The following is a 23,086-nucleotide window of genomic DNA, read 5'->3' on the forward strand; positions in this document are numbered from 1 at the left end:
TCACCCATACTGTTATTTGCATAACAATATCTGCTCAGATGGAGAGAGAGACAATTGATTTCTCTCTGATGGACCTCTTGTTAAATGCCAGTTGAAAAGTCACCACACGGAAAGTATTCAGCACTGAGAATATGAACACAGACGAACCCATCAGGTCTTCAAACTGAACACTGATAATTAGTGCCCCAACTCCATTGAGCTATTGAGGTAATTCAGTTCCTGACCCTTCATAAGAGGTGCAATTATCCAGAAATACTAAATGTAGGCATATAAAGACCACATATGTAAGAGTAATGCAGTTTTCAGGTTATACAGGTTCTGACCAGTTCCATGGTATTGGAGAAGATATAGATAGATAGACGGATGGACGGACGCACGGATAGATAGATAGAAATGAATAAACAAACATGTACAGAAGTCAATTAAAAATTAATTTTAAAAAATGTAATAAATTATTTAAAATTCTCTCACTTCTAGGTTTAACCATCTGTGGATAATGTGAGAACCAGTTTGGAGGGCTATCCAGGTATCATTCATGCTTTTCATTCTGAAATAAAAAAAGGTGTTTTTCCCCACACCTCCGCAGTCATTACAATGACAACCCACTTTTCTTGTTCTTATAACTGCAGCTGGGGATCTTTACCTTACAGCATACACACAGCTCAAAAACAGCTCTGGCTTCACTCGTACTTCAATTAAGTTCTCATTTCTCCATTCCCCCACATTTATGACAACATACTCATCAATATTCAGTCTGAAATGACCCTTTTTGAATGTTACCATAAATATTCCCCTGAAAAGACTTCTCAGGAACACTCCAAACCGTGTGATCTAAACAGTTGCCTTCCCCAAGAGTTGTCTGACCCATAAATTGCTCCTTAGAAATATCAGTGAACTTCTCAACCCATCTCTCCCAACATTTTAACTCATTATCACCATGAATAAGCTATTTTACTGGTCGCCTCAATTTTGCTAAGTGATCAGAGATTCAATCTCAGTCCCCACTCTGGAGAGCACACTCTACACTTCTACTCAGTATATTTAAATGAGTCTGAGTCGACTCGTGTATTCATGGTTGAATGGTGACAGCAATCAGACAGAACCCTCTCTTCTCCATCAGCACAGTACGCTCTAAAATACATCATCATTTCTCTGCACCTGCAAATGTCGTGAGGTGTCATGAGAAAAGGTATAAGAGCAGGTGTTCTCTCTGTTTCTCACCATGTTTTATGATTCTCATTTTCTTTGTCTCCCTCTCTTCCTTGCTTAATCTATCGGCAAAACCAGCGGCTGGCATGCTGATGTGTCTGGTAGGAGCAACGCAATGCCCCACATTAAAAACTACATGAGGGTTTCACCAGACTTCAAGGTTAGAAACAGCTGAGACGTAATTTGTTTTCTAAATCAAATTAAAGGAATATTCTGAGTTCAATACAAATTAAGCTCAATTGACAGCATTTGTGGCATAATATTGATTACCACAAAACATAATTTCGACTCATCCCTCCTTTTCTTTAAAAAAAGCAGAAATTTAGGTTACAGTGAGCCACTTACAATGGAAGTAAATCTGGTCAATTTTTGGAGGGTTCAAAGGCAGAAATGTGAAGCTTAACATTTTATAATAGCACTTACATTAATTCTTCTATTAAAGCTAATGTATTATTTGAGGTGTAAAGTTCTTTAAATCTTAATTTTTACAGTCATTTTAGAGTTTGTATTGAACCCGGAATATTCCTTTAAAGGGACGGTTTGTAACGATGGGCTGGCACTGGCAATGACAAAGATGATGATGATGAAGTAAAGAAACCAAGAGCAATTTTATTAACAAAAGTGAGATCCTACAAATGTGGATAAAACATAAACATGAACTTGACTTGACATGACATGACATGACATGTCATGACCTATCCCACAAAGTTACATTAACACAATACCTGACAATGGACAATGGCAAACATGAGGGTTGAATACTTGGACATGGGAGAACACATGACTAAGATAACCAATGAACACTAAGAACTCTAAACAAGAAAACAAGACAATAAACCAATGAAAACAAGACACATGAACATGGAGGGAAACATGAAATCACATGACCAGGGTACCACATGACATGAAACAGGAAGTAGATTTTCAAAATAAAAGACATAAAATACATGAACCAACACAGTTCACCCAAAAATGAAAATTATCTCATCATTAACTCACCCTCATGTTGTTCCAAACTCGACTTTGAGACTTTGTTTCTTCTGTGGAACACAACAGGAGACGTTTAGCACAAAGTTAACTTTATTCAAAGTGGACTTGCACAGGACGCCTTCATGTGCCTGTCTGGATTTTTTTTTTTTTATTATTTTTTTTTTTACATAAACATGCGCAGACAGACGTCTTTGACCACTTGATACATATCCGGAGCCACTTTTAAAAGACGCAGTGTTAAGTTACAACTCTGAAGGGGAGAAGCTCTCTGTTATGGACTTGTTTTTTCGCCCATCTGTGCTATTTTTAGTTGTTGGTGTATGAAAACATGATGGAATGATACTGGAAACTGGATGTGGATGTGTCTTCAGCGTATTTTAGAGTGTATTGTATGTTCGGCTCATATCATACCAGTCATAATACGATTCAAGCTTTGCAAAGGAACTGTTATTGAAGGATGGGCAGTTAAAATACTTGGACACAGTCGCAAAAACCCCGAGTAAACCATTTAATTCATGAATATTTCATATGTCATGACTGTGTGATAGTTCATTGGTGCTGACATCCTGTCTACTTGGGGCGCATCCATTGACGTGACACATTGCAACGGCTTGAGGCTGTCTACACATGGCATGTTGACACAAACTTTCTAAACTGTTTATTTGTGTTGTTGGCAGTAGTAACACCAGTGTGTGCGGCACAAAATGGAATGGGACATCTGTTTACTGTCGGTGCAATGTGATGCGCCGCAAAGGACACTTCCATGGTAGACAGCATTATTGATTATATTGGGTTCTATTGCTTTTGACGTGACTTTCACGTCCGGTGTTGACAGGGTGTCAGTGTTAACAGTTGTGCTTGAGATTAAAAGTTTCATATATTTGGATGCAATGTGTTGGATGTGCATTATGTGTAAACCCTGACATTTAGTTTTATAATGTTGTTGAGCTGGTTCATTCTCAAGTCAAGTCAAGTCATTTTTATTTGTATAGCGCCTTTCACAACACACATCGTTTCAAAGCAGCTTTACAGAAAATCATGCATTAACAGAAAATGAAACTGTAATATCTATAATGTCTTAGAGTCATCATTGTGTAGTTTGATAAAATACGATTGTGAATTGTGTTTAAAAATAAGTAATTAAATAATAATTGTATTTAGAAAACCAGTGAGCAAGCCGAAGGCAACTATGGCAAGGAACACAAAACTCCATAAGATGTTGGTTAATGGAGAAAAATAACCTTGGGAGAAACCAGGCTCACTGTGGGGACCAGTTCCCCTCTACCTAACATCACAAATATAATGCCAGTATTACTTAATTATGTATAATGCAAGTCACGGTTTAAAATTATTAAACTAAGTAAGTGTTAAGGGTCACTGTTTAAACAAAGATTTTGTAGGAACCGTAAGATTAATGACTAATGACTAATGTCTTTGAAGTTCATCCTGGATTAACTGCAGAAATTCACATAGATGCATTGTCCTTTGTTAGTTGGCTGATGAAGGGTTTTGTTGGCAATTAATTGATAGTCTATGTATTCCATTATAAGAGTGTAGTCCATCATTAGACCAAGGTGATGCAGGCAGAGATCGGTGAGGTGCATCGCAGTTCAACCAGCCGGGAATTTCGGTGAGGTCTATCCTAAATCCAAGGTTCAGGCAATGGCATAGGATGTATCCATATATGATGTGTCTTATGGTTGGAGATAAGTGTAGTCTCTGTACTGAACTGAAATTGCTCATATATACTATTTCTCTGTAGAAATGAACATAGTTGGGAGGACACTATCTTTTCTAGTATTTTCGACATAAATGGGAGATTTGAAATCAGTCTATAATCAGCCAGTTCCCTGTCTGTGACTCACTCGACATTGTGTCAATGTAGTGACACTAGGGGTTCGATCTTGAGAGCTCCAATCACCTTTGCTTAAAATAGAAAAGGCCAATGAGAATTGCCGAGTGGAATTTGCATGCCACTCTCCGCCCCCGGACATACAGGTATAAAAGGAGATGGCGTGCACCACTCATTCAGATTTTTTCTTCGGAGGCGAATGCATGATTGTGTTTGTTCTCTCACCTTTCGCTTACGCTGCTGGATTTTATGGCGCATATCAGCAGTCACCCTTGCACGGTCGAGTATTGTGCTTCCCCTGGGCGCTTCAGTGGCTGAGTCTGCGGGTGCAAAAGAGTATATTCAAAAGAGTATTTTTCCTTCTAAATGAGCTCGTGCAAACGCTTGCCGTCTTTTTAAAGATGTCCTTCCTCGTTTGCGCTACTGGATGTGGCCATTATCTCTCCCCTCCGGACAGCCATGAAATCTGTCTCGAGTGCTTGGGGCGCCAACACGCCGAGGCAGCTTTCGTGGAAGGGTTATGTTCTCACTGTGAGAACATGCCCATCAGAACGTTGCGGTCACGGCTCACTTCCTTCTTCATGAAGCAAGGAGCCACTGCGGCTGCTCCCCAACTGGCTCCGTCCTGGGCTGATGCTCAGCCGGCCGGGTCGGCAAGCACCACGGGTGATCTGGATGTGGATGTGGGAGCGTTTTCACCGGCTCAACCCGATTTAATGTGTCGTTCGCTGCTCACGACAAGGATGAGCTTTTGGTCGCAGCATCGGAGGGTGGGCTTCTACTTTCGGAAGCGGACGAATCTTCTGAGCTCCCGCCCATGGGCGGTAGAGCACAGGATGAGGCAGATGTTGAGATGGCAGCCGTGCTTGCCCGGGTGGCTGCAAACATCACGCTGAAGTGGAATCCTCCACCCTGCCCTGAGCGTTTGCAGCTGGATGATTGGTTTCTGGGCTCGGAGCAACTTCTTCTGCCCGTACACACTTTGCGGGCTCATCCATCCTAACTACCCTCGACGGATGAGCGGCAAAGGGATATGTCGAGCTCCCCCAGGTAGAGCGTGCCGTAGCGGTGCATTTATGCCCGCAGGGTGCAGCCACCTGGCACGACTGACCAAGGCTCACTTCCAAGGCCTGTAAGTTCTCTTCCTCATTAATCATGAAGGCTTACAAGGCTGCGGGTCAAGCCGCTTCTGCCCTGCACGCCATGGCCATCCTGCAGGTCCAACAGGCCAAGGCACTGAAAGATCTGCACGAGGGTAGAACCTGAGTAACATTAGCTGATCGCAGCATACAAGAGATGAGGTAATGATCTGAGATGTCATCGCTCTGCGGAAGAATTTCTATAGTATCAACATCAACTCCATATGACAGAATTAAATCTAGCATATGATTATGGCGATGAGTTGGTCCAGTCACATTTTGTCTGACTCCAAGAGAGTTGAGAATATGTCTAAATGCTTATCCCAATGTGTCATTTTCATTATCTATGTGAATGTTGAAGTCACGAACAATTAAAGCTCTATCTACAGTAACTACAAGATCTGATAAAAAATGAGCTAATTCATCAACTAAATCAGAATAAGGTCCAGGTGATCTATATACTGCAGTAAGGGCAAAAGATGACAGAGTTTTTTTTATTTATATCTGACGGTGTCACATTAAACAATTATTAGTTCTAAACTTATATCCTGTCTTCTGAGTAACACCTAAAACTTCACTGTAAATTGTAGCAACACATCCTCCTCGACCCTTCAGACGAGGCTCATGTTTATAACAATAACCTGGGGGAGTAGATTCATTTAAACTAATATTTTCATCTGGTTTAAGCCAGGTTTCGGTCAAACAGAATGCATCCAAACTATGATCTGTAATAATTTCATTTACAATTACTGCTTTGGTAGAAAGAGCTACCTTCATATGAGGTTTATCTTTAATTTTTTGTCATATTTTTTCTAAATGATTTAGTGAGAGTTTTGTGTTTGGTAGTTCGGGGAACAGACACAGTCTCTATGAGATATCTATGTGATAGAGTCTCTATGTGTCGTAGTTTATGTGACCTGTGTGATGTCTCAAGGCAGCTAGCAGACGTTCGGATTAACGCACAGTTCTCCCCCAAAAACTCTTCCAATTGTCTATAAATCCTATGCTATTCTCCAGACACCACTCAGACATCCAGCCATTCAGTGACACTAATCTACTATAAACCTCATCTCCACGGTGAGCAGGAAGGGAGCCAGAGTCTGACATAGTTTTTGCAAGTTCACACACCTCTTTAACATTATCTCTAGTGATCTCCGACTGGCGAAGCTGGACAACATTAGTGCCGACATGAATAACAATTTTAGAAAATCTACGTTTAGCATTAGCCAGCACTTGTAAATTTGATCTAATGTCAGACACTTGAGCCCCGGAAATGCATTTAACAATAGTGGCTGGAGTCTCTATTTCTACATTCCTTACAATAGAATCACCAATTATTAGGGCTCTTTCAACATGATTCTCATTGGGTGTATCACTGAGTGGGGAGAATCGATTGGAAACTGTAACAGGAACAGGAGAGTGGTGTCGCTTTGTTGAGCGAGTATGCCACCGAGACATCACCCAAACGCCCTGCTGCAGGGGCTCTAGAGCCGGAACCAAAGTGTGTGTTTTGCTCGCTGTACTACCCGCATACAAAACAGTATCTACCGGCTTCTCTTTCTCACTGACCTCCACTAGCGTTCGGATGTGTGTCTCTAACTCATTAACCTGACTAATTCCTTACATTTATCACATGTGAATCCCTCACTGCTGACGAAAAAGCTATCATAAACATGTGACATGCAATGCAAGAAGAAATAACATGAGTGGATGCCATGACTTACCGTAATTGTTTGTTGTTGTTGTTGTTGGTTGTTCCTGAGCGGTGAGGGTTTGAGATCGATGTGAATCCCTCACGCAATTGTTTATTGTTGTGGTTGTTCTTGATAAGCGGTGCTTTGAGATCGATGCAATAATCCGTGTAACACAGAGGATAAAAACGGGTGCGCACTGTAGAATGCACGCAGTTTAATCGCAATAAAAATAGAAAGCGGATGCATGCAGAAAATGCACGCAGTTGAATCGCGATAAGAGAATAATACCGGGGAAAACCCGATGCGCGCTGAGAAATGGCATATGCTAAGGATTAAAAGCTGAAAACAGATGGATAAGCGATGTTAAAAAAAAAGCTAGCAGGCTACAAACACAGACTCAAGCTAGGCGCCAGCAGCAACAGGTAAAATACACACAGTTGAAACAGTAGAAAAGCAGAAAAACCTGAAACACATGGTAAAATGACAAAGGATAAAACGATGAACGTATGAAAATAAGAATAAGCAATGCTAAGCGGGCTAGCAGGATACAAACACTCGTGCAGCATGTCATCAGCAACAGGAATAGGAAGGACTTCCGATTCTAAGAGGTTCTCTGATAATTTGAGGGGCTGCACGCTGTTAGCCAGTCAGAACAGTGGGTGTTTACATTTAAGTTTTAACAAGGCACTTATGCCAAAACCGAGGGTTTCAGACAGAGGGCCAGAGACAGGGTGCAAAATGATCATATATTACTAAATTATGAATGTTTTAATGCAAAAAAAACTTTACTAACTTTATCAGTGGACCTCAGGTAAGGTAATAAAACTATATATATATATATATATATATATATATATATATATATATATATATATATATATATATAAGAGCATTTCATTACCCCTTTAAATGCATTAATCGATTAAGAAAAATTAACGTGTTAAAATGTAATTAATCACATGCGATTAACGCGTTCATTCCGACAGCTCTAGTGTGTATATACAGTATATAATAAATATATACTGTATATTGTCCCTTAATTAGTTGGTTAATTTTGTAAACTTGTCCATCCCCAAAATCATGCCATTGGTTGAGCCAGTATTGCTGGGTGAGGCAACTGAAACTTGGTTTGAAGTTCTATTTCCAAATTCTAGTCTCACAGAAATTACAGTGTACCTTACAGATATAAATATATAGTCTAAATCTTTTGCTTGTTAGTAGTTTTTGCACACCCTTTAGAACTGCTGTCTCCATGTGATTTTATGCCTCTTTTTTCTTTTAGCCATTATATCTTAGCAACAGCCATATACATCGAAGATCACAGTTCTGCCAAAAAAAATTACAATATGAATTTCTGATAAAAATAAATTACTTACTAGGCGAATACTCTAAAATGAAGTACACAATTTAACACTTTGGCTAATTTCTTAAGCAGTACTTGGTTACTCTAAGGTTTTGTTTAGGATACAAGAGATTGCAATAGTCTGTTAAAACAAACACCAAAATAAAGTCAGTATTTATTGCCTTGAGTATGTCATGTTGATGCTGAGTCGGATGAGATAAGCACCATTTCTGTTCTTTTGTGCCACAGAGAGCTGCTCATAGCTGCCAAACTCAAACTCTTGGAAGAAGGCGGGCTTCTTTTTTTCTGCCATATCTGGCAGATTTGTGTCTTCTGTGCTATATAGAAAGCGCTCTGCACAAAGGAGTTCCTTAAGCTCCATAAGCGTATGTTTACCCAACATATGCCTGATAAGTTTGTTTATTTAAGATTATGTCACCCTGTTTCATTGGTGGTCTCTTAGCTGCAAAATCACAACTGTTATCGGTCTGGGAGTTTATATGGGGGGGTTGGGCTTTCGTTAGTTAGCGGCATGGACTCTGGACCATTAACTGGTTTCCTCGAACTGTTCACGCAACAGTGCTTTTACAGATAATCAAAGCCCTTTAGCACAATCGGTCAAGACTCATCTTTTACTCACCACCAACCCCAGGTGGGTTATAAAACGCAATGACGTGGTAAAAGTACACACTTCCCTTGGATTATCCTTCAAATTAGGGTCTAGAATAGCATCTTAAGATCAGATGTTGAAAGCTTCTATTTTGGGGAGTTTGCCGAAAATGCGAAATTGACTAGAAAACCAATCACTGCGGAGACAGGGCCCAACAAAAAGGATTTCTTCTGCTAACTAAAACCATAGTTTTTATTTGCCCTGGCAAAATTTTCACTGGTCCTGGATGAAAAATAAAAATGTAGCTTTTTCTTAGTGTCAGATTTACAGAATATTTTTATTTTACATTAAGATTTTTTTTCACAAGGTAAATTTACAACAAACTATAAATACTTAAAACTTTAAGTTGAAATGTAAAAAAACCCTACAAAGTTTTAATAATTTTTTAATAAGAACTGTAGGATACATAGGAAGAATAATCGCAGGAAATTATGTATCTAGTCATTTAAAGGAATATTCTGGGTTCAGTACAAATTTTGCTCAATCGACAGAATTTGTGCCATAATGCTGATTACCACAAAAATAATTTTGACTTGTCCCTCCTTTCTTTAAAAAATAAATAAATAAATAAATAAATAAAATGTACAGTTAAGCACTTACGATGGAAGTGAATGGGGCCAATTTTCTGAAGGTTTAAATGCAGAAATGTGAAGCTTATAATTTTATAAAAGCACTTTATAAATGCTTCTGTTAAAACTCATGCATTATTTGAGCTGTAAAGTTGTTTAAATAGTCATTTTTACAGTCATTTTAGGGTTTGTTGACATTACATCATCATGGCAATGAAGTTAACTTTACACATAAAAAGTTAGTAAGTGATTTTATCACACAAAAATCATGTTAACGCATTTTGTTTATGTCTTGTTATTATACTTTTGAAACGGAGTATTTTAATGTTTACAGACTGGCCCCCATTCAATTCCATTGTAAGTGTCTCAGTGAAACCCAGATTCTTGCTTTTATAAAGAAATTAAGGGCCAAATCAAAATAAATTTTTGTGCTAATCAACATTATGCTACAAATGCTGTCGATTGAGCTTAACTTGTATTGAACCTGGAATATTCCTTTAATGTAACTTTTTGATAAAAGTCACCTTCTGTTCTGATTTTCATCCATGACCAACAGAAAACATCGGGTCATCATTATTTTGGAGCCCTGAGACATTCTGGTTTTAAAATCCACATTTGAAGAAGATGCATCACTGTTAGACCAGTGAAACAAAGATATTCTTTATTCACATGGTTGATATTTCAACACAAGATGTTCCTGGGGCCATGCCATTGAAGCCTACACAATTTACATCGCAAGTCATTATGAATGGCAACCATTTTTGCAGCATGTCTCAAAGCACTGGCTTTAACCGTGGTGGAAATGCACAAGGAGACCAAGAGGATTGTGAGGAATGTCTCTAGGTCAGTTTTGCCAGGTCCAGTGATGATTTATTCTTACTCTTTTTATAAAGATTAAAGTTTGCTGTGGAGGAGAAGCCTTCAGGCACTGCCTGTCATTTTTGAGTCCAAAACGCTTAAATATTTCAGTAATTGCAGTCTCTCTTTTTTTTCCTCCCCTTTTCTCCCCCTTTTGGAATGCCCAATTCCCAATGTACTCTAGGTCCTCGTGGTGGAGTAGTGACTCGCCTCAATCCGGGTGGTGGAGGACGAATATCAGTTGCCTCCGTGTCTGAGACCATCAATCCGCGCATCTTATCACATGGCTTGTTGAGTACTGCGGAGATCTAGCACGTGTGGAGGCTTCACGCTATTCTCCGCGGCATCCACACGCAACTCACCACGCGCCCCACCGAGAGCGAGAACCACATTATAGCGACCACGAGGAAGTTACCCCATGTGACTCTACCCTCCCTAACAACCAGGCCAATTTGGTTGCTTAGGAGACCTGGCTGGAGTCACTCAGCATGCCCTGGATTTGAACTCCTGACTCCAGGGGTGGTAGTCAGCGTCTTTATTGGCTGAGCTACCCAGGCCCTCCAAATAACTGCAGTCATAAAAGAGGGCATTGAACAATATCCTTTAGCTTTGTCATGTTTAATGATAGCAGTACTAGTTTAGGTGACAATTAGATGCTATATTTGAGATGACTTGATGCAACATGGGTGAAACTGTACCTGGTGGTTTCCTCCACAGTGCCTATTTGTCCAAAGCTGCCTGGGGCACCCTAGAGAAGAACAACACTTAGATCATGGTGCAATCATATAAGCTGGGAGTTCTCTACCTGCTTTCAGCCTTTGCGAGTATTGTGACTCAACTCATTGTTTGAAAACTAAGATCATTATAATCTTGTATTGTGTGTCTTTTTCAAACGTTGCAAGTGACGGAGTGAAATATCGGCTAGGCCAATAAATTGGCCAGTAGTTGTATTTTGAGATACCACCACTGACCATTAACAGATTTGGTAGTTCCCCCTTATGCCTTTTTCTAAATCTGCAACCTTACCAAACCTTATCAATAGATAATAAACATTATTTGTTTTCATTTTCTTGTGAATTTTGAGTAAATATTGTGTAATATATTGATATTTAATTTCAGCAATTTTGTATCCATCTAACTTTCCATTCAATTAAATGTATGCCAGGCACAAATGTTGCACTAGAAAAAAATCTTTATCCATCACTCTAACGGAATGAGTTATCAAATTTCTGTCATGGTCTATTTTTATCTGTCATACTTGTTTTCATTTCATAAGTACTAGGGCTAAAAATTCCATTATAATGACAGTAGATAATAGATTTTTGACTCCCCAAGCGAGTGTGGTGAAAGGATTTCTAGGGTGAAAGTTCTACCTGTCAGTCAGCCACTGCACTAAAACAAGCCAGTTATGGTTCGAAAAGGAACTAGCTGTCCGATCTGAAAATGTGAAAAAAGTGCATATATACAGTGGCAAGAAAAAGTATGTGAACCCTTTAGAATTACCTGCATTTATGTACAAATTTGCCTTAAAATCTGGTTTGACCTTCATCTAAGTTACAATAAAGAAAAAACACAATCTGTTTAACTAATGACACACAAAATATTGTATTGTCCTTGTACATACTGAATACATCATTCAAACATTCACAGTGTAGGTTAGAAAAGTATGTAAATCTCTAGGCTAATGACGTCAACAAAAGCTAATTAAAGTCAGGAGTTGGCAAACCTGCCATCCAATAATGAAACGAGATTGGAGGTGTGGGTTAGAGCTACTTTGACTTATAAAAAGCACTCAAATATTTTGAGGGTTACAGGGTTACAAAGTTATCTCAAAGAGCTTAGATGTTCATTTGTCCATAATTAGACAAATTGTCTATAAATTGAGACAATTTAGTGCTGTGGCTACTCTCCCTAGAAGTGGCCATCTAGCCAAGATGACTCAAAGGGCACACCGCTGAATGCTCAATGAGGTAGAAAAGAACCCTCGAGTGACAGCTAAAGACTTAAAGGAATCTTTGGAACTGGTCAACATCTCTGTTCATGAGTCTACTATACGGAAAACATTAAACAGGCATGGTGTCCATGGCCAGATACAATGAAGAAATCCGCTACTTTCCAACAAAAACATTGCTTTGCGCATGAAGTTTGCCAAAAACAGCCTTGACACTCCACAACGTTACTGGGAAAACGTTTTGTGGACTGATGAATTTAAGTTTGAATTGTTTTTTTATCTGTCAAAACGACAGCATTTGGAATTATACGTCAATGTTTCAAAAATCTGTAAATGATGGAGACTTTTTGGTTAATGCAACCCCTGGTCGGGCATCAGCCACCGGCATTGAAACCGGCCGTTAAAAACCTTTTATCAGTTGACCAATAGTTAAAAATAAAAATCCAGCTAAAACTTGTGATGGCAGCTTCACATGGTTTCTAGTTGGTTGAAGCTGGTTATTAGCTGATCCAAGTTTGTTTAGGTGGTTGATCATGTTCAAAAACACAACTTGACCATCTTAAGCTGCTTTTTTTCAGCTTGGTGTTTTTTATGACATAGAAATGAACACAATGCATGAATGCAAGATAAAGCCTTGACTCTACAATAAAATCCCCAGTTTTCTCTGGGGAGAAAAGTCTCTCCTTACATCACAAGATGACATAAACAATACCACAGTATGGTGACGTGACAGCCCCCCTCCATTGAGGACATACTTCAGAAGTACTCTCAGTGTGTAAAAATGTTAGATTATATCGTGGAGTATATCTGTCCTTTCCCATATGTAGAGAGAGAGAGCTTTTGTGTAGCGCCCAGACATTCGCAGGATAATTTGTCCTTGTTGTCAGGGTAGGTCTTAGAATTACTTCAAAAGTTGCTAAGCAACAGTATGGTTCAGTTCTCTTGCCGTGGAAAAGAGAGAGAGGGAAAACATGAGTTTGAAAGGGGATAGGGAAAGGTTTGGCTGTCTTATTCGAAAGGGATATGTTGTTTGTTTTTGGCCTGATGCCTTTTATGTTTCAGATTAACACAATCTTGTTTATGTCCTAGTTAGTTCTTGCTAGTGGCCACTTGTGAGACTTTGAGCATTTAAATATTTTAATAATGAAGTCTGAGTCATCTGTGGTCTCTGGAGTTCAGACTAGTAAAAGAGTTCTGTTACTTTAAGTAGACCCATAATAAGCTATAAATTAGACCCATAAAATTATAATAAACCTGTTTTTTGTAAGGTGTCTTACATGGCTTCAATGTATTTTTGACATTCAATTTGCATTTCACTACAAAAAAATTATATATATTCATATATTACAGAATATATATATATATATATATATATATATATATATATATATATATATATATATATATATATATATATATATAAATTAAATTAAGTTTTCTTTCTTGGCCCATTGGCAAATAGTTTTTTTTTTTTTTTTTCTTGAAAAATGTAACAAAATCATATTTTGTTAAGTTTATGCTTAAAACAAGAAAAAAAAAAAATTCCAATGAAGAAATATATATATATATATATATACAGCTCTCCAAATGTTTCTTAAATTCCAGTGTCTGTTGAATTCCTGCCTGAATTTTTGAGCAAGGAGTGGCATAAAATCACCCAACAGCAATGTGAAAGACTGGTGGAAAGCATGCAAAGACGCATGAAAGCATGTGTATGTGTGGAATAACCATGATTGAAAATCAGGGTTATTCCACACATACATATAAATAATAAATCCAGAGAAACGGAACATTTGGAGTGGTCTCTTAATTTTTTTAATTAATACATTTAAATTAAGAGAACAATGCAAAATTATCAGTTTCTCTGGATTTACTGTTTATATGTATGCGTCTTGGCATGCACTCTACCAATCTTTCACATTGCGGTTGGGTGAATTTATGCCACTCCTGGCACAAAAATTCAAGCAACTCTGATTTGTTTGATGGCTTGTGGCCATCCATCTTCCTCTTGATCACATTCCAGAGGTTTTTAATGGGGTTCATTTATTGACCTGGCTGTGTGGCATGGAGCATTGTCCTGCTGAAAAAACAATCCTCAGAGTTGGGGAATATTGTCAGAGCAGAAGGAAGCAAGTTTTCTTCCAGGATATTCTTGTAAATGGCTTGATTCATGCATCCTTCACAAAGACGAATCTGCCCGATTCCAGCCTTGCTGAAGCACCCCAAGATCATCACCGATCCGCCACCTGGTCGTCTGATGGTTAGATGGAGACCTGAAGAGGCCTTCAATCCACAGTGTCTCATGCCCACTGTGAAATTTGGTGGAGGATTTTTGCATCAGGAGTGGCATAAAGTCACCCAACAGAAATGTGAAAGACTGGTAGAGACCATGCCAAGATGTATGAAGGCTGTGATTGAAAATCACGGTTGTTCCACCTAATATTGATTTCTTTGCATAATTTGAGTTCTGAAAACACTGCATCTTTGTTACTTTGACCAGTTGTCATTTTCTGCAAATAAATATGTGACGAGGCAGGCGAGGAATGAGGATCTAAACACAGCTTTAATAAAACAAAGATAAACAAAGTAACTCAGAACATAATGAAACAAAACACAGGGAACCAAGCACAGAGCATCAAACAATACATGCGACAAAGAAACCAGGGGAAACAAGGGCTTAAATACACAAGGGAAAACAAAAGAATGAGGAACACCTGGGGAAACAATCAGGATAAACCAATGATGAAAAGAAACTAAAAAGGACTACAAAACTAACAGGAATGGGGAACTAAACAAGAATTTCAACATAAGTCAAGGCAAAAACAGAGAATATGTTACAGAGCCCCCCTTTTAAGGAGCAGAATCCACATGCTCCACAGAAAAACAAATCTCCATAGGGTGGGGGGACAGGCAGTTCAAGGGGGCAAAAGGGGCAAGGGGAGCAGAGGAACAAGGCAAAGTCAGGGAGGCTTGAGACCAAGGTGGAGCCGGAGGGATGGAGAGCGAGGGTGATGCTGCAGGCTTGGAGGACCAAGCTGGAGCCAGAGGTTCAGAGGGCTGAGGTGGAGCTGGAGACCAAAGAGGCCAGAACAGATCAGGCGAATGGCCAGGAGACCAAGGAGACCAGAGCAAATCAGGCAGATGGCCAGGAGACCAAGGAGACCAGAGCAGATCAGGCAGATGGCCAGGAGACCAAGGAGACCAGAGCAGATCAGGCAGATGGCCAGGAGACCAAGGAGATCAGAGCAGATCAGGCGGATGGCCAGGAGACCAAGGAGACCACCTCAGGGTAGGGACTGGGTCAGGAGTCCTGGTAGGCGGCCACAGGGCCGAGACAGGGTCAGGAGGCCTGGGAGGTGGCCACAGGACAGGGAGAGGAGAGGCTCGAAGAAGCAAGGCGGAGCCGGGAGAGGTTTGACGGGTGAAGTCATGGAAGGTGGAACTGTGGGAGGCTCGAGGGGCAAAGCCATGGAAGGCGGAGCCGTGGGAGGCTCGACAAGAGCTGGCAGCGACTGGAGAATGACCACTATGGTCGTGAGCACTGGCAGCAACTGGGGAACGATCTCCGTGGTCGTGAGCACTGGAAGCGACTGGGGAACATCCTCTGTGGTCGTGAGCACTGGCAGTGACTGGGGAACGACCTCTGTGGTTGTGAGCACTGACTCCTTCTTTTCCGGACAGCTGGGAGCGTAGTCACAGGAGTGGGTGAGGCCACAGGCATTGGCTCTGGGATGGTTGAGGCTACAGGCATGGGTGCTGGCTCGTTGGACGTGGCAGGCGTGGGCGCCAGCTCATTGGCCATGGCAGGCGTGGGTGGCGGCTTGGACGAAGGAGCCGAAGATGCAGGTTTTGGCCTGGGATTCCCGCCATAATCCACTGTGTAAAGGGATCTGCAAAGTTCCAGAGCCTTCTCCACATATTCACAGAGTATCCAGTGAGTATCAGCCTGAGGCATCAGTTCCTTCAGTGCACTATTCAGACCAGTCCAGAAGAAAACCACCAGAGAGCGGTCTGGATAGTGCACTAAATTTGCTAGCTCTAAAAACTCACAGATGTGATCCTCCACTGGATGGTCCCCTTGCTTAAGCAGAATTCTGACAGCCGCTAGATCCATTTTTGGTCAGTCTTTCTTTGACGAGGCAGGCGAGGAATGAGGATCTAAACGCAGCTTTAATAAAACAAAGATAAACAAAGTAACTCAGAATATAAGGAAACAAAACACAGGGAACCAAGCACAGAGCATCAAACAATACATGCGAAGACTGACAAAGAAACCAGGGGAAACAAGGGCTTAAAGTAATAGTTCACCCAAAAATGAAAATTTGCTGATAATATACCACCTTCAGGCCATCCAAGATGTATCGGAGTTTCTTTCTTCATCAAAACAGAATTTAAGACTTTTAGGATTTCATTTCAGGCCTCCTCCTCTAAACAATTCAGGTGAATGTCCTCCATTTTTTGACGGTCCAAAATGCATATTTAGGGTGCATCAAAATAATCCACATGACTCCAGTTGATAAATAAAGTTCTTCTGAATGCAAACGATTGATTATTTTTAGAAACAAAACAATACTTATATACTTTTTAACTACAAATGTTGGCTTCTGTACTTCTCTGTGACGTGCGCTCATGAGAGGGATGATGTAAGCTCGTTGGTAAGGTCACGTGTCATGTGGAGAAGGAATCAGGAAGCGCGTCATTGTTTACAGTGTTTTTTTTTTTATTATTATTATTTGGAAATGTTTATATATATATATATATATATATATATATATATATATATATATATATATATATATATATTTATATATTGATTTGAAATTGTTTTGGACTGTTTTGGTTTGTGAACGGCACAAGTTTCTCTTGTAAACAATGACGCGCTTCCTGACTCCTCCAAAAGTCATGGAAATGTATAAATTCTTCGAAGTCATGGAAAAATCATGGAATTTTTTTTATAGTTAATATATTTTCTGGATTAAAAACACAGTGAAGAGTTTAAAGTATATCGTGTTATTTAGAATACCTGAACCAAGGCTCGACCCGCACATTCCACAGTTCACAATCACAGTGCATGAAATTCCCAATTTTTTCATTTTAACATGTTGAAAATTAGCAGTCCACACATTGGAACACATGAAATCAACAGTTCATTTCTATAAGACTGTAAATCCCTCTCTGTTTGTGCATTTCTCATCTCTCCATGCAGCGTAGACACTGTTAAACGTGCACGCGCACTCGAACGGGACAGAGCGCAAGTATCAGAATCAGAATCAGCTTTATTGCCAAGTATGCTTACACATACAAGGAATTTGTCTTGGTGACAGGAGCTTCCAGTGCACAACAATACAAAGCAGCAACAAGACATAGATAATAACATTTAGAAAATAAAGTATATATAGAATACACAATAAGACATTATATATATATATATATATATATATATATATATATATATATATATATATATATATATATATATATACACACACACATACACATACATACACATACACATATACATACATATATACACATATACACACACAGACACACACATATATACATACACACATGCACATACATAGTGCAAATCTAAATACAATTCTGTTATATACAGTGCAAGAGAATGTAATGGCAGAAGAGGTTGGATGTGTTGGATAAGTTTAAAAAAGATTAGACTGAATTGCACATAATTATTGCTCAATGGGGCAGTTTTAACTGTTCATGAGATGGATAGCTTGAGGGAAAAAACTGTTCCTGTGACTGACAGTTCTGGTGCTCAGAGCTCTGAAGCGTTGGCCAGAAGGCAACAGTACAAAAAGGTAGTGGGCAGGGTGAGTGGGGTCCAGAATGATTTTTTCCAGCCTTTTTCCTCACTCTGGAAGTGTATAGTTCTTGAAGGGAGGGCAGGGGGCAACCAATAATCCTCTCAGCATTCCAAACTGTCCTTTGTAGTCTTCTGATAACCGATTTCATAGCTGAACCAAACCAGACAGTTATAGAAGTGCAGAGGACAGACTCAATGACTGCTGAGTAGAACTGTATCAGCAGCGCCTGTGGCAGGTTGAACTTCCTCAACTGGTGAAGGAAGTACAACCTCTGCTGGGCCTTTTTCACAATGGAGTCAATGTGGGTCTCCCACTTCAGGTCTAGGGACAGAGCAATATGCATCCTTTATTGTTGTGTAGCAGTGATCCAGTATATTTCTGTCTCTGGTTGGGCATGTAATGTGCTGTTTGTATTTGGGCAGTTCACGTGTGAGGTTTGCTTTGTTAAAATCACCAAGAATAATAATAACTGAGTCCTGGTATTGTTGTTCCATGTCTGTGATTTGATCAGCCAGCTGTTGTAATGCGGCATTCAAACACACATTTGGCGCGATGTAAACACTCACCAGACTAAACAAGGAAAACTCCCATGGCGAGTAGAAAGGTTTACAGTTCATAAAGAGCGCTTCCAAATTAGGACAGCACATCTTCTTTTACGTTGTTACATCTGTACACCAACTTTCATTGATGTAAAAGCATGCTCCACCGCCTATCATTTTCCCCGTTAACTCCGCGATGTGGTCCGCTCTGAACAGCTGAAAGCACAGCAGATGTAACACGCTGTCCAGAATGGCTTCACTCAGCCAGGTTTCTGTGAAGGCAGCAGAGGTTGAAAAGTCCTTGTTTGTGTGGGTGAGGAGATGTAGTTCGTCCATTTTGTTAGGGAGAGAGCGGAGATTCGCAAGATGAATGCTCGGTAGCGCTGTTCGAAATCCACGCCAACGGAGCTTGACCAGCGCGCCTGCTCGTCTCCCTCGCCTGCCTCTCCTAAACAACACAGCCACGCCTCCAACTAAAATGTCCAGCAAAACGTCTGAATATTCAAAATCTGGGAAAAGATTGACTGGTGTATGCTGTCGAATGTTCAGCAGTTCGTTTCTGGTAAAAGTGACTGGAAAAAGATTACTAAACACAGGACAAACAAACAAAAACAACAAAAAAATAGGAGCGCTCCACACCGAGGTGGCCATCCGCGGCGCCATCACGATGTATTATCCGACAGTAAAAAAAAAAAACGCAGTTTCTCTCATTATTTAGCATTTAGAGAATAAAACCTAATAAACTTTGTTAAACCCCGGTTATACATGTGGCTGGAAATCTAGGCCTATATATTTAGGTAAAGTTTTTCAAAATGTAAACATTTATTCAACATGCTAATGGTGTTTCATGTAAATAAAAGCAAAATCACTATGGTTATTATTATGTTCAGAGCTGTTCAGCTGCAGGGTGAAGATGACTATTTAAAACAGTCTGCTTCATATCTTTCTCATAACACCTGTTGCATTTCTCGTTTCTGAATTGTACAGATATTTTCTCTCTGTGCTTTGTGTATCAGTCAGTGTTTTTCTTGTTTGGGTTGTCTAATATCAAGTTTATATCCACTCTCTTAATTTACAGATTAGGCCTAATATCTACCTACTGTATATACTGGACACATCACAACCGATTGCATGGTCTCCTCTCTCAGGGATTCATATGTGTATAACATTCAGCCAGTAATCAAATCTTTAACTCAGTGACTAAATCTTTGATCCTGCTTGTGAAAACTACACAGAGTTTAAAATGGCTAGACAGCTGAGGTTAACATGATGAGTTTATGAATTTATATCTGTAAAGTGCTGATATGGTGATACATAAGGCATGAATCATATCTTGCAAATTATAAATGTGATACAGTTTTCGGGGAAATTGTCTTAAAAATTTAATATTTATCATCAACAACAAAAAAATCGCTTCAGATTCATTTTTTAAAGCCACGATGGTAAAAACAGCTATTTTTCATTTTTGTGTTGGGGCCAGTGAAAATTTTGGCAGGGCAAGTAAAAATCTGAACCACTGGCCCATCCGGGCCAGTACAAAAAATCCTTAGCGTTGAGCCCTGCCTGACCAATTAGAGACAACGATGTGCCGCTGATCCCCACCCATTTTGGGATTCACGCAATATGTTCATTTGGATTAAATTTAAAATTATTATTTTTATTTATTTTTTCAGTTGAACTTTTATCAAACAATGTTGTGGTTTTGTTTTTTACAAATTTGCGATGATGTGATTTCCGTGCCTTTTTCAGAATGAAAGGCTAAATGTTTGGGTATGGAAATTATATTATTGTAGTGGCCAAAAATATTGGCACCCTTGGTAAATATGAGCAAAGGCTGAAAAAAAAAAAAAAATCTGCATTGTTTATCCTTTTGTTCTTTCATTAAAAAAAATAATAATAATCACAAAAATCTAACCTTTAATTGAAGTAAAACAATTGAAAAGGGGGAAATATCTCATTATTAAATAAATATTTTTCTCCAAAACGCATTGGCCATAATTATTGGGACCCTTTTATTCAATACTTTTTGCAGCCTCCCTTTGCCAAGATAACAGCTCTGATTCTTCTCTTATAATGCCTAATGAGGTTGGAGAACACCTGGCAAGGGATCTGAGACCATTCCTCCATACAGAATCTCTCCAGATCCTTCAAATTCAGAGGTCCATGTTGGTGGACTCTCCTCTTCAGTTCACCCCACAGATTTTCTATGGGGTTCAGGTCAGGGGACTGGGATGGCCATGGCAGAACCTTGATTTTGTCGTCAGTGAACCATTTTTGTGTTAATTTTGATTTTTTTTTTTTTTTTTTTTTGATCATTGTCCTACTGGAAGTTCCAACCAGGGCCCCTTGTAAGCTTTCTGGCAGAGGCAGCCAGGTTTTTATTTTTTATCTGTTGGTATTTGATAGAGTCTGTGATGCCATGTATCCGAACAAGATGTCCAGGACCTCTTGGAATAAAACAGCCCCACATTTAACCATGGGCATTGGGTACTTCATCTCTGTGTGCACCAAACCCATCTCTGGTGTTTGCTGCCAAAAAGCTATTTTTTTGTTTCATCTGACCATAGAACCCGGTTGCATTTGAAGTTCCAGTAGTGTCTGGCAAACTGAAGATGCTTGGATTTGTTGTTGGATGAGAGCAGAGGCTTTTTTCTTGAAATCCTCCCAACAACTTGTGGTGATGTAGGTGATGTCTGATATATATTTTTTTAGACTTTCTGACCCCAAGACCCAATTAATTTCTGCAATTCTCCAGCTGAGATCCTTGGAGATTCGTTGGCCACTTGAACCATCCTCCTCACTGTGACTGGACATGTCCTTTTCCAGGCCGATTCTTAAGATATCCAGTTGATTGGAACTTGTTAATTATTGCCCTGATGGTGGAAATGGGCATTTCCAATGCTTTGCCTATTTTCTTAACACTACTTCTCATTTTGTGAAGCTCAACAACCTTTTTCCGCACATCATACTCTTTAGTCTAACCCACTGTGATTGATGATTAAGGGAATTTGGCCTGTGTGTTACCTCATATTTATACCCCTACGAAATAGGAAGTCATGGCTGAACAATTTCATGTTCCTAGCCACCCAGGTGCACAAAACAAAAAAAACAAAAAGTAAAATATGAATGGGAATATACTTAGATATATTTTACTCATAAGAATTTCTAGGGGTGCCAATAATTGTGGCCAAAGTGTTTGAGAAAAATGAGATATTTCCCGTTTTAATTGTTTTACCTTAATTAAAGGTTATAAATATTTATATATATATATATATATATATATATATATATATATATATATATATATATATATATATTGTTATGTATACTGTATATCATTTTAGAGGTCATTCTCTACAATTTTGATAGTGAGTCACATTTTCTGTTTGTTACAGTGGTGCTTTTATTAAAGTTTAGTTGTTTGAGAAAGTCTGGGATCAGACTTATTTTTGCTTTTAACGAAACACCATCGATTAGCTAATGATCCGGTAAAGCATCATGTCACCTCTTTAGTCATGCTCAACACCATACAACCATTAAAAGCAAATAAAAAAAAATATTTGTGAAAAAAAGTTGCAAGTTTAAGCACTTTTTTACAGCATATTTAGCACTTAGAAAAGTTAACAAAGTTTGTTTCTGAAGTGAGGACAGAGTTTGTGATGAGTCATGCATTCGTAAATAGATATTTAAATTATTTTTCTTATTTTTGCATTGTTGCATTGTGAGCAGCTTCTCAAAGCAGTCAATGGCTGTGTCTTGTTTGGAAGGCTGCATCCTCTGGAGGTCGCATTTGTTGGCTCGAATGCGACCTTCTTTCACGGGAATTCGGAGGATGCATGAGGTGTATCCTTCGTGGGCACTCACAACCCACAATTCTTTGCTTCAATTGAAATGTCTAAAAGAAATGACGCCAATTTGCCCATAAATATGATGTTCAAATGCAAGTAATGTTAAAGTTGAAGTACCTCAGTAGATGGGTGCAGAGGGTATAATATGTATATTTATATTATTATATAATTAAAATAAAGTAAGACTAAAAGTACACCTGTAAAATCTATTTTCTTTTCTCTTTACATCTTTATAACTCTCCTAAAATGTACCTCATGCATTCCCTTCCAGAGGGACTTTGTTACCTTCTCACTCAAAATGCTCGCGCTTGTTAAAGAGTGGCGTGCTGTCATAGCAACCATGTTACGTTACGTTTCCGTTTGTCCTACGAAGGCCGTCTCGTTTAAACAAGGCTTGTTTAAAGGAGGACACTCTGTATACTGCAGCCTTCAAAGGAAGTGTCCTACCTAGCATGCAGCCTTCGAAATGAGACACAGCCAATGTTATTACAGAAATTTTGAAGAAAATCAATGTTAAGTTTAACACGCACAAATATTTAATTGAAATAGCTCAAATTGAACCATATTGTCAGGTCAACCATTTTGTTGACTTGGAGA

The 23,086-nt window shown here is 39.3% G+C and overlaps 1 pseudogene; it reads left to right on the forward strand.

The window, feature by feature from the left end:
* The window catches only part of LOC127454980 (tyrosyl-DNA phosphodiesterase 1-like), a 49,572-nt pseudogene that overhangs the window by 21,590 nt on the left and 4,896 nt on the right, over window positions 1-23,086 (forward strand).

Source organism: Myxocyprinus asiaticus, chromosome 17, assembly GCF_019703515.2.
Source record: "Myxocyprinus asiaticus isolate MX2 ecotype Aquarium Trade chromosome 17, UBuf_Myxa_2, whole genome shotgun sequence".
NCBI lineage: Eukaryota > Metazoa > Chordata > Actinopteri > Cypriniformes > Catostomidae > Myxocyprinus > Myxocyprinus asiaticus.